Genomic DNA, 14,789 nt, shown 5'->3' with positions numbered 1-14,789 from the left:
TCTCTCCCATGGAACCCTATTATTGACAGTTTTGGACAGCAAACTTATTTTCACAAATTTCTTATCAAGATCATGGGGCTTTTGGTCAATTTTCACTTCCTGAAGCCTCTACACAAAGGATAGTACTAACATTGCATGGATTTCCCACCATTGTGGAAGAATGGAGTGGATTCTTGAAGGATTCATGGAAGGGGCAGCAAATGTCATTTGAAGGAAGGGAAATATTGGATTCTCTTTCAAATTTTGAAGTTTCTTTGAAGCCTACTTCATACAATGAAGAGTAACCAATATCTTCAACCCAAGTGGCATCTCTATTGAAGCCTTCTTCATCAAAATTTGGGTCCAATGGTTCATGGGAGCACTCTTCATGAAGATTCTTGATCAAGAAGCTGGATATTAGCATTGGAAAGCTAAAATGGTGATTTCTTGGATTAATAGAAGCTGACGTCAAGCTCTATTTGCTGAAGCCAAGTTCTGTTTGTAGGAGATTCCTTCATCAACAACAACACTCTTCTTCTACTAGCTTAAGAGGTACTCTAATCATTTTTAATCTCTCTTTAAATCCTTTTGCTGAGCTAAGTCCAATTGATGAAAGAGGGATTAAAATGATAAAGAATCCCATCCATTCTATCAAATGCATTTCATGGGAAATCCATAGACCTATTTTAGTGATTGATCATTGCATAATCACTCTCATTCACTGAAATAATCACTTCCAAGTGCCTCAAATTCTCATTTCATTTACCTAACCCTGATATTGAATTGCTTGCTCTTTTTGTTTCATTGACATGAGTAAAATTTTACCCAATGGTAAGTGGATAAGAATTGTTAAGCAGTGAGTCACTGTTGAGGTTATCCCTTACATATTCCCATTTCAATTTCAGCCTATTCCATTCAAGTTCTTGCATATAATAAAAAGGGCAATCAAATTATTTTCGTTCCATTCATTTCATGCTGATTTTTAGAGCCTGGCATTGAACTGCCATATATATACCCAGGAGGAAAAGTGGATGCCAGGTGAGTTGGTAGGACAAAAGAGAGGTGACCCTCCCCTACTGACAAGGACCCTGAAGGGGAGCACAAACCTGCTTGAGAGGGAAATTTGCACACTCCTGAAGTCTCGAATTCCATGCATATAAAGTTTAGGTGCAAGTACAACTTAAGGGAACAAGAATCCAGTTTTCAGCATGGTATTTTTGACATTGGATTAGCATTGAGGTTTTGGGACATGGTATACAAACAAGGTCCCATTTGTGAGGTGCCCCCGCCCATCGGCTATCCAGGCACGCTTTTAGCAATCTATCGAGAAACGAATCTAAGCATCGCTGCTCGGCACTCCCATGGAATGTTTCGAGTTTTGTCACCTAGGGTTTACCGAATCTGCCTTGCAATGGAATGTTCACAACGGAACCCACTAGGATCGACCTGAAATTTGGGTTCCTAGTTGTCAAGGTCTCCTGATAGCATTCTAGCATCAAGTTTTGGACATCCTACTTTACGCAGAGATACCGAATCCGAAGCAGACCCATGCCACACTTGGTTCAAAGAGAATGGGAAACGAGAGGGATGTGCTGCTCAACCTCTCTACTTGTAGGGCATAGTACCATTCCGGTCCAATTCCTTAGATACTGGTGGAACATTGGGACACTTACTAGTGATATGCCTGGTCTTTTTGCATTTGTTGTACTTCATTTTGTCAGGGTATTTCTTCCAGCAACAATTGCTTACAATATGCCCTTTTTTGTGACAAAAGGAGCACTTCATAGAAGTGGTATGGACTAACACTTGCTCACGGGAAGTGACTACTGACGTTCCTTCAGTATGGTTTCTCTTCTCTTCATCCAGGCAAGACTCAATGATACTTGCTAAAGTTGGGTTCGGGATATTAGTTAGGGTAGTTACAAGGGTTGGAAAAACTTCTTCACAGACTTTAGCAGGATGGCAATGGCATCTTCATCATGGATGAACAGAGGCAAGTTGTGCTTAGATCTTCTCCCTGTTTGTATTCCAAGCTGAAAAACACAATCTTGAGAAATATCTTGGAGTTCTTCCCTATAGCACCATAGAGCCTTTCAAAGCTCATCCCACTTTTCTTTGGCAATTGAGAGTTGGTCAATATGTTGAATTAAAAATTCACCTAAATGAAGCATGATGATGGCTTGAGCCCGTTCATCATTTTCTACATCAAGGTTATTGGATGGGTCAATTACTTTGGTCCCTTTTATGAAGGTCCAGTAGTCTCTTTCCATCATTTTGTATTTTACCAAGACTTGCCAATGATGTAAATCTTTTCCATTAAATTTGCGAATTTGAGGCCTTACATCTTCATAGGCCATGGCAATTATAGGAAGGTCTTACTAATTGCCTTAAGCAATGGCAATGTCTAATCCTTTACAGGTGGCCAAGTACAATCGAATAACATAATTGATAGCCAAGTTTTAAAGTTGTAGAGTTGAAAATAGTTGGAAATCATAAATATGCAATATCTCAAGATAGGATTTAGGAGGTCTTGTTCTTCGAGCTACCCTTGATTTAGGTTTCACTATTTTTCTAGGTTTCAACAAGGTGAGCTTTGATTGGACTTCAAGCTCTTCCTAGTAAAGTGGCCTATTAGTGGAGTTTTTGGTAGAGCATGGCTTATTGATCAATCCTATGCTCTTGGATGAATCAAAGGAGAGTACAATAGCACTTATATCTCTGATGTACCAACAGATTAGTATTGGGATATGGTCTATGTGTTTATAGTTGTACACATAGCCTTACAACTAAACAGGAAGGGATAAATGTTATAAGGCACTTTGATGAATTTGATTTTCTGATTAAAAAACTAGATTGAGTCAACATCCAACTAGCAACATGATTGTACAATGCAACATTAGTGCTTACAAGCACTCATCTCAAGGTTTATGCCACTTGAGATGTAAGATGCTAAGTTAAAGAGATCCACCAAGTGGAAGAACTTTGAAATGAAGCTTTTAGACCTTCAACTAGCTTTGGAGAAGATTAATCAGTGATTAGAATAACTCTTAGTGCTCAAACATTGAAAATTTTTGAAGAATAAAAAAGCTTGAAGTTTCCTGGCTATGGCTGCCAGGAACAGACAGTTAGGGTTTGGTTGATTTCAGCCACAATAGGAAGAATTTTAGCAAACCCTCTTAGAGGTAGATAGCTCATTGGGGGGGCTTTGAAAGCTCTATGGTGGTCAGGAAGATTGCACCTCTTGCAAACCACGCCATGCCTTGGAATATCACGCTGCCCAAAACTATGTGTGATTTGTGATTTCTTCAATCCTGCCCTCCACGATGCATAATGTTGCCCTCTGATGTGCCATGCCAAGTCGCCTTGTGTTGGGGAAGAAGTCCTTAGTTGAGGTCAAGAGTTGGAATGCTCTCCTTTGGCTTCCCTAGGTCCTCCAAGGTCAGGGGGTCAAGGTTTGCGTGTGGAGGTAAGAGGAAAAAGATGAAGATGATGGAAAATCATGTGCACTTAGTGAAGCTTATGGTATAGGAAGCTGAAAGGATTAGAGGAGGCCCTGATACCATGAGGAAAACCAGAGTTGCAGCAAGAAAAGTGTGCACAAGAGGAAGATGAGAGCTCAAACTACAAGAACAAAATCTTGCTTACTAAGTTGCTCAAAGTACAACTTGGATACACTCTATCTCACACTTGATAGTGACCCATAGGCTGTTTACATAGCCTCTACCAAGCTAGGGTTAGGGTTTCCCTTTCCTCTAAGGCCATTTACATCCATCTGCCCTCATATACCCTTGCTTAGGGTGAATTCTCATGCCTATATTGTAACAAAACTAAGTACTTAGTTGATGTACTACATGTACGAAATATTACAAAAAAATTTGTTTTTATTAGTCAGATGGTAAAATATGGATTGTAGGTTCGGTTCATATCTAGTGGTTGTTGTATAGATGATCTCAAAAATGATTGTAGGTTGATTGCAAAAGGGAAAACTAATGGCTTAATGTTTGGTCTTGATGCAAGTCTACCTAAAATGGATGCTACCATGTTTGCACAAGGTTGAAGTATTGTGGTTGATATTGAAATGTGGCATAAGAGAATTGGTCATGTGCAGTGACTAAAAGACAAATAGTCAAGGCAAGTTGTGGATGGTTTACCCAAGTTTAAAGTTGATGGGATGCATAAAGTATGTGAATCATGTCAAATTGGAAAGCAAGTAAGGCATACATTTCCACATGAAAAGCATGTATTCAAGAAGCCACTTGAATTGATACATTCTAATGTGTGGGATTCTACAAAAATTGCAATTTTGAGTGGTTGTAGGTATTATGTTTCCTTCATTGATAATCATACCCACAAAGTATGGGTTTACTTTATGCATGAGAAAAGTGAGATGTTCACTCACTTTAAAAGCTTTAAGGCTATGGTTTTGAGAAGGAGACATGCTTGCATATTAAATGCCTAAGGTCAGATTGAGGGGGAGAATATCTCTCTAATGAGTTTTCTTATTTCTTGTAGAAAAATGGTATACAAAGGCAATATACATGTAGATATACTCTACAACAAAATGGAGTTGCTGAGCAAAAAAACAAGCATATTACTGAGGTGGTTCGTGCATTGATGATGTCAGAAAGGAACTTACCTCATTACTATTGGGATGGAGTAGTTGCTACTAATGTATACAAATAGGACACCCATCGATGTTGTACATGGCATGACACTTGAAGAGAAATTTACAAATAGAAAGTCAAATATGTCCCATCTGAAAGTATTTGGATGTATTGATTATGTGCATATTTGTGATGAGTGCATAGTAAATTGGATCTCAAAGCAAAAATATATTTATTGGAGATTCTCTTAAGTGAAAGGGATATAGATGTTATAATCCCATTACATGTGAGATGAGAGTTAATAAGAATGTTGTTTTTTATGAAATGAGTAGTTGGTATAATAATGTGCAAAATGCATTTGGGATTGATGAGCATGAGAGTATGGCTATGCAAAAAAACAGCTTGGTAGTCATAGAGATTGAGTGGACCACAAGAGGAAAAGGGAAAGAGAAAGTTGGAGACTCACCTATTATGGCAGATGTATCATTAGGTTTTTTCTCATGTTGAGACTGATTCTAATGGTTCTAAGCAGAGCTTGGATGAGGAGTTTGGGATTCCAAATGAAGAAATGGCCAAACTTATGGATACTAATACATGGGAGTTAGTGCCTTTACTTGAAGGCAAGAAAGCTATTGGTTGCAAATGGGTTCACAAGGTCAAGATGGATCTATTAAGCAATATAAGGAAGGATTGATTGCCAAAGGATATGTCAAGATTCTGGGAGAGAAGGAAGGAGTCTCACTTGTAGCTTTCTTGCTTGCACAATGGGGGAATACACACAAGGGTGGAGGCTGAAAACAGTTTTCCTCTTCTTAGTTGTGTAAGCCAAAAAGAACTCGAGTACATAGAAATAGAAGAACCCTATATATGGGTCTCAAACCAAACTCAACTAACTAAGGTGGCATACTAGCTGAGCCACGAACTAGAGTAGATAAGGATAGCTATCATCTAGCTATTATTCATGGGCGGTGTACCAACCGCATCTGCAACAACTGACAAGTCGGTGACATAAATGCACAACGGTCACCCTGGCATATCACGAGTGGAGCTCGATATCTCAACACTCCCCCTCGAGCTCAATCCCAATTCCTGCACACCAAGCAGGTCTCTGAACTTGCGCAGCTTCTCTGCGCCCAATGCCTTCGTGAATATGTCAGCTACCTAATCCTCTGTGCTGACATAAACTAGATCAATAAGACCTAGTAAAACCCTCTCCCGCACATAGTGATAATGCACCTCAATGTGCTTTGTTCTAGCATGATAGACTGGGTTATTTGCCAAGTGTATACTACTCATGTTGTCACAATAAATGACAACTGGCCCATCTGTAGACTGATGCATATCATAAAGTAGCTTATGCAACCAAGCTACCTCACATGCAGCCATTGCTGCACCCCTGTACTCAGTCTCTGTGCTCGACAAGGCAACTGTAGGCTGTTTCTTGCTGCTCCAAGTGACTGCAGCACTCCCAAAAGAGAGCACATATCCACTGGTAGATCGTCTATCAGAAATACTACCAGCCCAATAAGCATCAGTGTATCCATGCAACTATATCTGAACCCCAGTCTCATAAAATAGTCCATACTGCAATGTGGACTTCACATATCTGAGTATGCGTCTAGCCGCATCCAAATGTGGTTTCCTTGGAACCTGCATAAACTGACTTACCAATCCAATAGCATAGCTCAAATCTGGCCTGGTAATAGTCATATAAATCAAACTTCCTACTATGCATCTGTACATAGTAGGGTCTTCTAGAAGCTCACCTGTATCTGTGCTCAGCTTCACATCTGCTCCAAAGGAACTGAAATAGGCTTACAGCCTGTCATCCCATATTTGGACAGCATGTCCAATCCATACTGCCTCTGCAAGAGTTGTATCCCACTTGGTGATCTAATCACCTCAATGCCCAAGAAATAACGCAGCTCTCCCAAATCCTTCATCTCAAACTTCTGCTTCAATAGCATTTTCACATGAAGGATATCTTCATCACTGTCACCTGTCATAATCAAATCATCAACATAAATGACAAGTAGCATAATACATTTCTCTGTTTTTCTCACATAAAGTGAGAAATCTACCTTGGAAATCTGAAAGCCAATAGTGACAAGATATTGTCCTATCTTGTCAGACCATGCTCTAGGTGCTTGCTTCAAGCCATACAAGGCTTTCTTCAACCTGCAAACAAACTCAGGATGAAGAACATGCACATAACCTGGTGGCTGCTCCATATAGACCTCTTCTTGCAAATCACCATGCAAGAAGGTATTCTTTACATCCATCTGATGTAAAGATCATCCCTTTGATGCAGCTATAGCAATGACTGCTCTTACGGTTTCCATCCTTGCAACCAGACTGAATGTTTCTTCATAGTCAATGCCATATGTTTGTGCATAGCCCTTGATTACTAATCTTGCCTTGTATCTATTCACAGAACCATCTGCATTGTGCTTCACCTTATAAACCCACTTACAACCAATTGCATTCTTATCTTTAGGCAAAGGTACCAACTCCCATGTAGCATTTGCTTCCAAGGCATCCATTTCTTCATCCATGGATTTCTCCCATTTTTCTTTTCCCATGGCTTGCTCAAAAGAAGTGGGTTCTGGTTCCGGTATCACTTTGACTATATATGCATAGTGAATGGCTGTAAATCCATCATATTTCAGCCTATCCACAAGATACCTAGCTCTGGTAGACCTACGCAAAGTAGGCTCACTTCCAGGTGCTCTCAAACCATCCTTGGTCTTCCTTACTCCAGGTGTAACAATAGAAGGAATACCCAACTCATCATCAATGCTCTGTTCTGAGCCACTAGATTCACCATCCACATAAGAGTGACCTGCATTCACATCAAACATGGGCTGATCTACCTTCTCTTTTCCTTTTTGTGATACCTACATACCACTATCTGCATTGCTTTGAGAAGATTCTCCTGATCTCAATCTGCCTGTCACTGCTAGAGGACGCTCCAAGTCCACTAATATCTTGTGACTGCTGCTGTGAATTCTATGCAGCATTACCATTTTGTGCATCTACATTATCAATCACATTTACTGGTTTATACCACCTACTCATCTCATCAAAAACAACATCTCTACTCACTGTAAACTTACGAATAGAAGGGTTATAGCATCTATACCCTTTTTGCTGCAAAGAGTAGCCAATAAAGATGCACTTCTCAGCTTTTGGATCCAACTTAGATCTCAACTCATCTGGCACATGAACATAGGCAATGCAACCAAAAATTTTCAAATGAGAAATATCTGGTTTCCTACCAGTATACCTCTCCTTTGGAGTCATCCCATGTATTGCTGCAGTGGGAGTCCTGTTCATTATGTCGACTGCTGTAGCAACTGCCTTAGCCCGATAAAAATTTGGCAGGTCTTTTTCATTGAGCATGGCATGAGATACCTCTCCAATATGCCTGTTTTTCCTTTCTGTAATTCCATTTTGTTGTGGGGTATGACTGCATGAATATTGCTGCTTTATGCCATGCTCCTGCAGGATTCTTGCAAACTCATTTGAGAGGTACTCTCCCCCTCCATCTGACCTTAGGCATTTTATTTGCAGGCATGTTTCTTTTTCAACCATAGCTTTAAGAGTTTTGAAATGCCCAAAAACTTCACTTTTCTTTTTCATAAAATATACCCAAACTTTTCTGCTATAGTCATTAATAAAAGTGACAAAATAATGACAGCCTCCAAGAGATGCAGCTTTAGTAGTCCACACATCAGAGTGGATTAATTCCAATGGCTTTTCACTCTCTTAAACATGTCTAGGAAATGGTTTCCTTGCCTGTTTTCCAAACTGACAGGCTTCACATACCTTATGCATTTCTGCAACCTTGAATTTAGGCAATCCTGCAACAATATTTTGGGCCTGCTTTGATTTAAGTCGTTGTACATTAACATGACCAATGCGTTTATGCCAGATATGAATATTTGCAACTACACCGGTCCCATGTGCAAACATTGCTGCACTCAATTCAGGCATGTCTGCTTCCAATGTAAACATTCTGCCCTTCTTCTTTCCTTTTTCTATCAACCGACCTTTATTTTTCATATCCTCAACAAAGCATCCATGAGGATTAAATCTGACCTACAAGCCCTGCTCAACCATTTGACCAACAGAAACAAGATTCTTGGTGATATTCGGGACATGAAATACATCTGATAGGTACTTCTTTTTCCCATCCTGCATAGACAAAGGAATTTTTCCAATTTGCACAATAGGATGTGTAGTATCATCACCAATCTCCACAAATCCTGGTTTTTCCATTTTTCTTGCATCCTGCATCCATTCTGCATGACCTGTCATGTGGTTTGATGCACCTAAGTCAACATACCACACTTCGTTGCTTTCTTCTGCACTTGTCACAGAATTATTCATGTGCTGCACCATAAACAAATGCTTATTTTTGTCATCACCCTGTCTACTAGAAGATGCATAATTTCATTGTTGCAATTTTCCATTCATGATGTCATTCTGCTTTTTATAGCAGTCTTTAGCCATATGACCCATTTTACCACAGTAGTAGCATTCAACATTGTTGTTTGTATTTTGGCCTCTTTGCCATCCACCACGACCTCTTTGGCTCCCCCTGCCTCTAGAGTTACCATGTCCTCCTCCATAGGACTGGTTTTCTTGAGTCTGCTACATATTCTGATTTCTACCACGGCCTCCAGATCGGCCTCCTCTACCTCTGCCTCTATCTCTTCCAGCATTTGAGTAGAAGACTGTTTCTTTTGAAGTTCCTCCTGAAGAAGATGCACCACCATTTCTCTGCTCCTCAGAAATTAGAAGAGCAATCAACTCCTCAAAATTAGGAAATCTTTCACGAACTGAAATGGATGTCCGAAACTGCGCATAATCCTTTCCTAGACCATTCAAGGTCACAGAAACTAAATCATCATCTTCCACTGGCGACCCAATGGAAGCAAGTGCATCTGCAATCTTCTTCACCTTCATGTGGTAGTCATTGATGCTCATATTTTCTCTTTGCACATTGTGCAACTCTTGCTTGAGCTGCATTTTCCTGGCTTGAGTATTTGTGCTATACATTTTTGACAGAGTATCCCATGCCTCCTTTAGCGTACTTGCATCTTGAATATGCACAATCATAGAGTCTGAAATGCTGATAGACAGCCAGTACATAACTTTCCTAGCTCTCTCATGCCATGCTTTAAATGCCTGCATTTGCTGTTGATTGGGAACATCAGGAAGAACTGGTTCTTCTTCATTTCCTGCAACGAATTCCCAATATCCTTTTCCCATAAGGAAATTTGTCATTTTGAACTTCCATGCTTGGAAGTTGTTCTTGTCAAGCTTTTCAGTGACAATCTGTGAAAGAGAATCAGACGCCATTACAGAACACTACAAAAAATTCTGTCACTGCAAAAAACACAGCTTTAGCCTCACAAGGGCAAATCTGCAAAACTGACGAAAGTGGTACTTGACCACATAGTCACTTCCTAGTGACGATTTTGCATCAACAGGCAACAAGGATGAATCTGTAACTCCCAATGTCTCTGCGCACAAGCATACGATGCAACTTCTACAGTAACTTTTCACCAACCTGTAGATCAGGGGTCGCATAGCATAAAACAGGGCCTTTTCCTGATTGCGTGCAGAAAACTTCCGCCTCCAAAACAGGCCCCGAAATGGCCTCAGATAAAAAAAACAGGCTATGCTGCCCTCTTGCTTCACTATGAAGGGCATCTCAACCTGAGACAATGCACTCTTGCACTTTCCGGCTGTGCTACATGCAGAGACTTTCTCCCCAAAACAGAAGAATGAAAGCAACACTGGTCCTCTTACCAGAACACCGCGAACTTGGCTTGCTTTCTTGAGCTCCTTACCACGAACAAGCTTCTGATACCATGTCAAGATTGTGGGAGAGAAGGAAGGAGTCTCACTTGTAGCTTTCTTGCTTGCACAATGGGGGAATACACACAAGGGTGGAGGCTGAAAACAATTTTCCTCTTCTTAGTTGTATAAGCCAAAAAGAACTCTAGTACATAGAAATAGAAGAACCCTATATATGGGTCTCAAACCAAACTCAACTAACTAAGGTGGCATACTAATTGAGCCACGAACTAGAGTAGATAAGGATAGCTGTCATCTAGCTATTATTCATGGGCGGTGTACCAACCACATCTACAAGTGACAAGTCGGTGACATAAATGCACAACGGTCACCCTGGCATATCACGAGTGGAGCTCGATATCTCAACACGATATGTGCAAACTCATGGTGTTGACTATGAGGAGACTTTTGCTCCAGTGGCTAAAATAGCTACTATAAGGGGAGTTATAGCAATGGTTGCATTAAGAGGTTGGATCATGCATCAAACGGATGTTAAGAATGCCTTCTTGTAGGGGAAGTCACAAGAGGAAGTTCATATGGAGCAACCACTTGGTTATGTGGATAAGAATCATCCAAATTATGTGTGCATGCTTCGTAGGGCCTTATATGGACTAAAGCAAGCCCCCAATACATAGTATCATAGGATTGTAGAATACCTTATCAACATTGGATGTTGTGAAGCATAGGCTGTTCACTCACTCTATGTCTATGGCATTGATGCACATATTGTGGTTATTACTATATATGTGGATGATTTGATCATTGTGAGTGGTAGTGAGACAGAGATTGACCATGTAAAGGGTCTCCTAAAGATTGAATTTGAGATAAAGGATTTGGGAGAGCAACTCTATTTTCTCGGCATGCATTGGATATGTTGAAGATGTTGTACTAGAGTAGATAAGGATAGCTATCATCTAGCTATTATTCATGGGCGGTGTACCAACCGCATCTGCAACAACTGACAAGTCGGTGACATAAATGCACAACGGTCACCCTGGCATATCACGAGTGGAGCTCGATATCTCAACACTCCCCCTCGAGCTCAATCCCAATTCCTGCACACCAAGCAGGTCTCTGAACTTGCGCAGCTTCTCTGCGCCCAATGCCTTCGTGAATATGTCAGCTACCTAATCCTCTGTGCTGACATAAACTAGATCAATAAGACCTAGTAAAACCCTCTCCCGCACATAGTGATAATGCACCTCAATGTGCTTTGTTCTAGCATGATAGACTGGGTTATTTGCCAAGTGTATACTACTCATGTTGTCACAATAAATGACAACTGGCCCATCTGTAGACTGATGCATATCATAAAGTAGCTTATGCAACCAAGCTACCTCACATGCAGCCATTGCTGCACCCCTGTACTCAGCCTCTGTGCTCGACAAGGCAACTGTAGGCTGTTTCTTGCTGCTCCAAGTGACTGCAGCACTCCCAAAAGAGAACACATATCCACTGGTAGATCATCTATCAGAAATACTACCAGCCCAATCAGCATCAGTGTATCCATGCAACTATATCTGAACCCCAGTCTCATAAAATAGTCCATACTGCAATGTGGACTTCACATATCTGAGTATGCGTCTAGCCGCATCCAAATGTGGTTTCCTTGGAGCCTGCATAAACTGACTTACCAATCCAATAACATAGCTCAAATCTGGCCTGGTAATAGTCATATAAATCAAACTTCCTACTATGCGTCTGTACATAGTAGGGTTTTCTAGAAGCTCACCTGCATCTGTGCTCAGCTTCACATTTTGCTCCAAAGGAACTGAAATAGGCTTACAGCCTGTCATCCCATATTTGGACAGCATGTCCAATCCATACTGCCTCTGCAAGAGTTGTATCCCACTTGGTGATCTAATCACCTCAATGCCCAAGAAATAACGCAGCTCTCCCAAATCCTTCATCTCAAACTTCTGCTTCAATAGCATTTTCACATGAAGGATATCTTCATCACTGTCACCTATCATAATCAAATCATCAACATAAATGACAAGTAGCATAATACCTTTCTCTGTTTTTCTCACATAAAGTGAGAAATCTGCCTTGGAAATCTGAAAGCCAATAGTGACAAGATACTGTCCTATCTTGTCAGACCATGCTCTAGGTGCTTGCTTCAAGCCATACAAGGCTTTCTTCAACCTGCAAACAAACTCAGGATGAACAGCATGCACATAACCTGGTGGCTGCTTCATATAGACCTCTTCTTGTAAATCACCATGCAAGAAGGCATTCTTTACATCCATCTGATGTAAAGACCATCCCTTTGATGCAGCCATAGCAATGACTGCTCTTACGGTTGCCATTCTTGCAACCGGACTGAATGTTTCTTCATAGTCAATGCCATATGTTTGTGCATACCCCTTGACTACTAATCTTGCCTTGTATCTATTCACAGAACCATCTGCATTGTGCTTCACCTTATAAACCCACTTACAGCCAATTGCATTTTTACCTTTAGGCAAAGGTACCAATTCCCATGTAGCATTTGCTTCCAAGGCATCCATTTCTTCATCCATGACTTTCTCCCATTTTTCTTTTCCCATGGCTTGCTCAAAAGAAGTGGGTTCTGGTCCATGTATCACTTTGACCATATATGCATAGTGAATGGCTGTAAATCCATCATATTTCAGCCTATCCACAGGATACCTAGCTCTCGTAGACCTGCGCAAAGTAGGTTCACTCCCACGTGCTCTCAAAACATCCATGGTCTTCCTTACTCTAGGTGTAACAATAGAAGGAATACCCAACTCATCATCAATGCTCTGTTCTGAGCCACTGGATTCACCATCCACATAAGAGTGACCTACATTCACATCAAACATGGGCTGATCAACCTTCTCTTTTCCTTTTCGTGATACCTGCATACCACTATCTGCATTGCTTTGAGAAGATTCTCGTGATCTCAATCTGCCTGTCCATGGCGAAGAATGTGAACCACTGCTAGAGGACGCTCCAGGTCCACTAATATTGTGTGACTGCTGCTGTGAATTCTGTGCAGCATTACCATTTTGTGCATCTACATCATCAATCACATTTACTGGTTTATACCAGCTACTCATCTCATCAAAAACAACATCTCTGCTCACTGTAAACTTACGAGTAGAAGGGTTATAGCATCTATACCCTTTTTGTTGCAGAGAGTAACCAATAAAGATGCACTTCTCAGCTTTTGGATCCAACTTGGATCTCAACTCATTTGGCACATGTACATAGGCAATGCAACCAAAATTTTTCAAATGAGAAATATCTGGTTTCCTACCAGTATACCTCTCCTCTGGAGTCATTCCATGTATTGCTGCAGTGGAAGTCCTGTTCATTATGTAGACTGCTGTAGCAACTGCTTCAGCCCAATAAAAATCTGGCAAGTCTTTTTCATTGAGCATGGCACGAGATACCTCTCCAATATGCCTGTTCTTCCTTTCTGCAATTCCATTTTGTTGTGGGGTATAACTGCATGAATATTGCTGCTTTATGCCATGCTCATGCAGGATCCTTGCAAACTCATTTGAGAGGTACTCTCCCCCTCCATCTGACCTTAGACATTTTATTTGCAGGCCTGTTTCTTTTTCAACCATAGCTTTAAGAGTTTTGAAATGCCCAAAAACTTCACTTTTCTTTTTCATAAAATACACCCAAACTTTTCTGCTATAGTCATCAATAAAAGTGACAAAATAATGACAGCCTCCAAGAGATGCAGCTTTAGTAGTCCACATATCAGAGTGGATTAATTCCAATGGCTTCTCACTCTCTTGAACATGTCTAGGAAATGGTTTCCTTGCCTGTTTTCCAAACTGACAACTTCACATACCTTATGCATTTCTGCTACCTTGAATTTGGGCAATCCTGCAACAATATTTTGGGCATGCATTGATTTAAGTCGTTGTACATTAACATGACCAATGCGTTTATGCCAGATATCAATATCTGCAACTACACCGGTCCCATGTGCAAACATTGATGCACTCAATTCAGACATGTCTGCATCCAATGTAAACATTCTGCCCTTCTTCTTTCCTTTTGCTATCAACTGAGCTTTATTTTTCATATCCTCAACAAAGCATCCATGAGGATTAAATCTGACCTGCAAGCCCTGCTCAACCATTTGACCAACAGAAAACAGATTCTTGGTGATATTCGGGACATGAAATACATCGGACATGTATTTCTTTTTCCCATCCTGCATAGACAAAGGAATTTTTCCAATATGCACAATAGGATGTGCAGTATCATCACCAGTCTCCACAAATACTGGTTTTTCCATTTTCCTTGCATTCTCCATCCATTGTGCATGACCTGTGATGTGGTTTGATGCACCTAAGTCAACATACCATA

This window comes from Lygodium microphyllum, chromosome 12, assembly GCF_053477565.2.
Source record: "Lygodium microphyllum isolate KBCC chromosome 12, Lygodium_microphyllum_v1.1.10, whole genome shotgun sequence".
NCBI classification, from domain to species: domain Eukaryota; kingdom Viridiplantae; phylum Streptophyta; class Polypodiopsida; order Schizaeales; family Lygodiaceae; genus Lygodium; species Lygodium microphyllum.
This window is presented reverse-complemented; position numbering follows the sequence as displayed.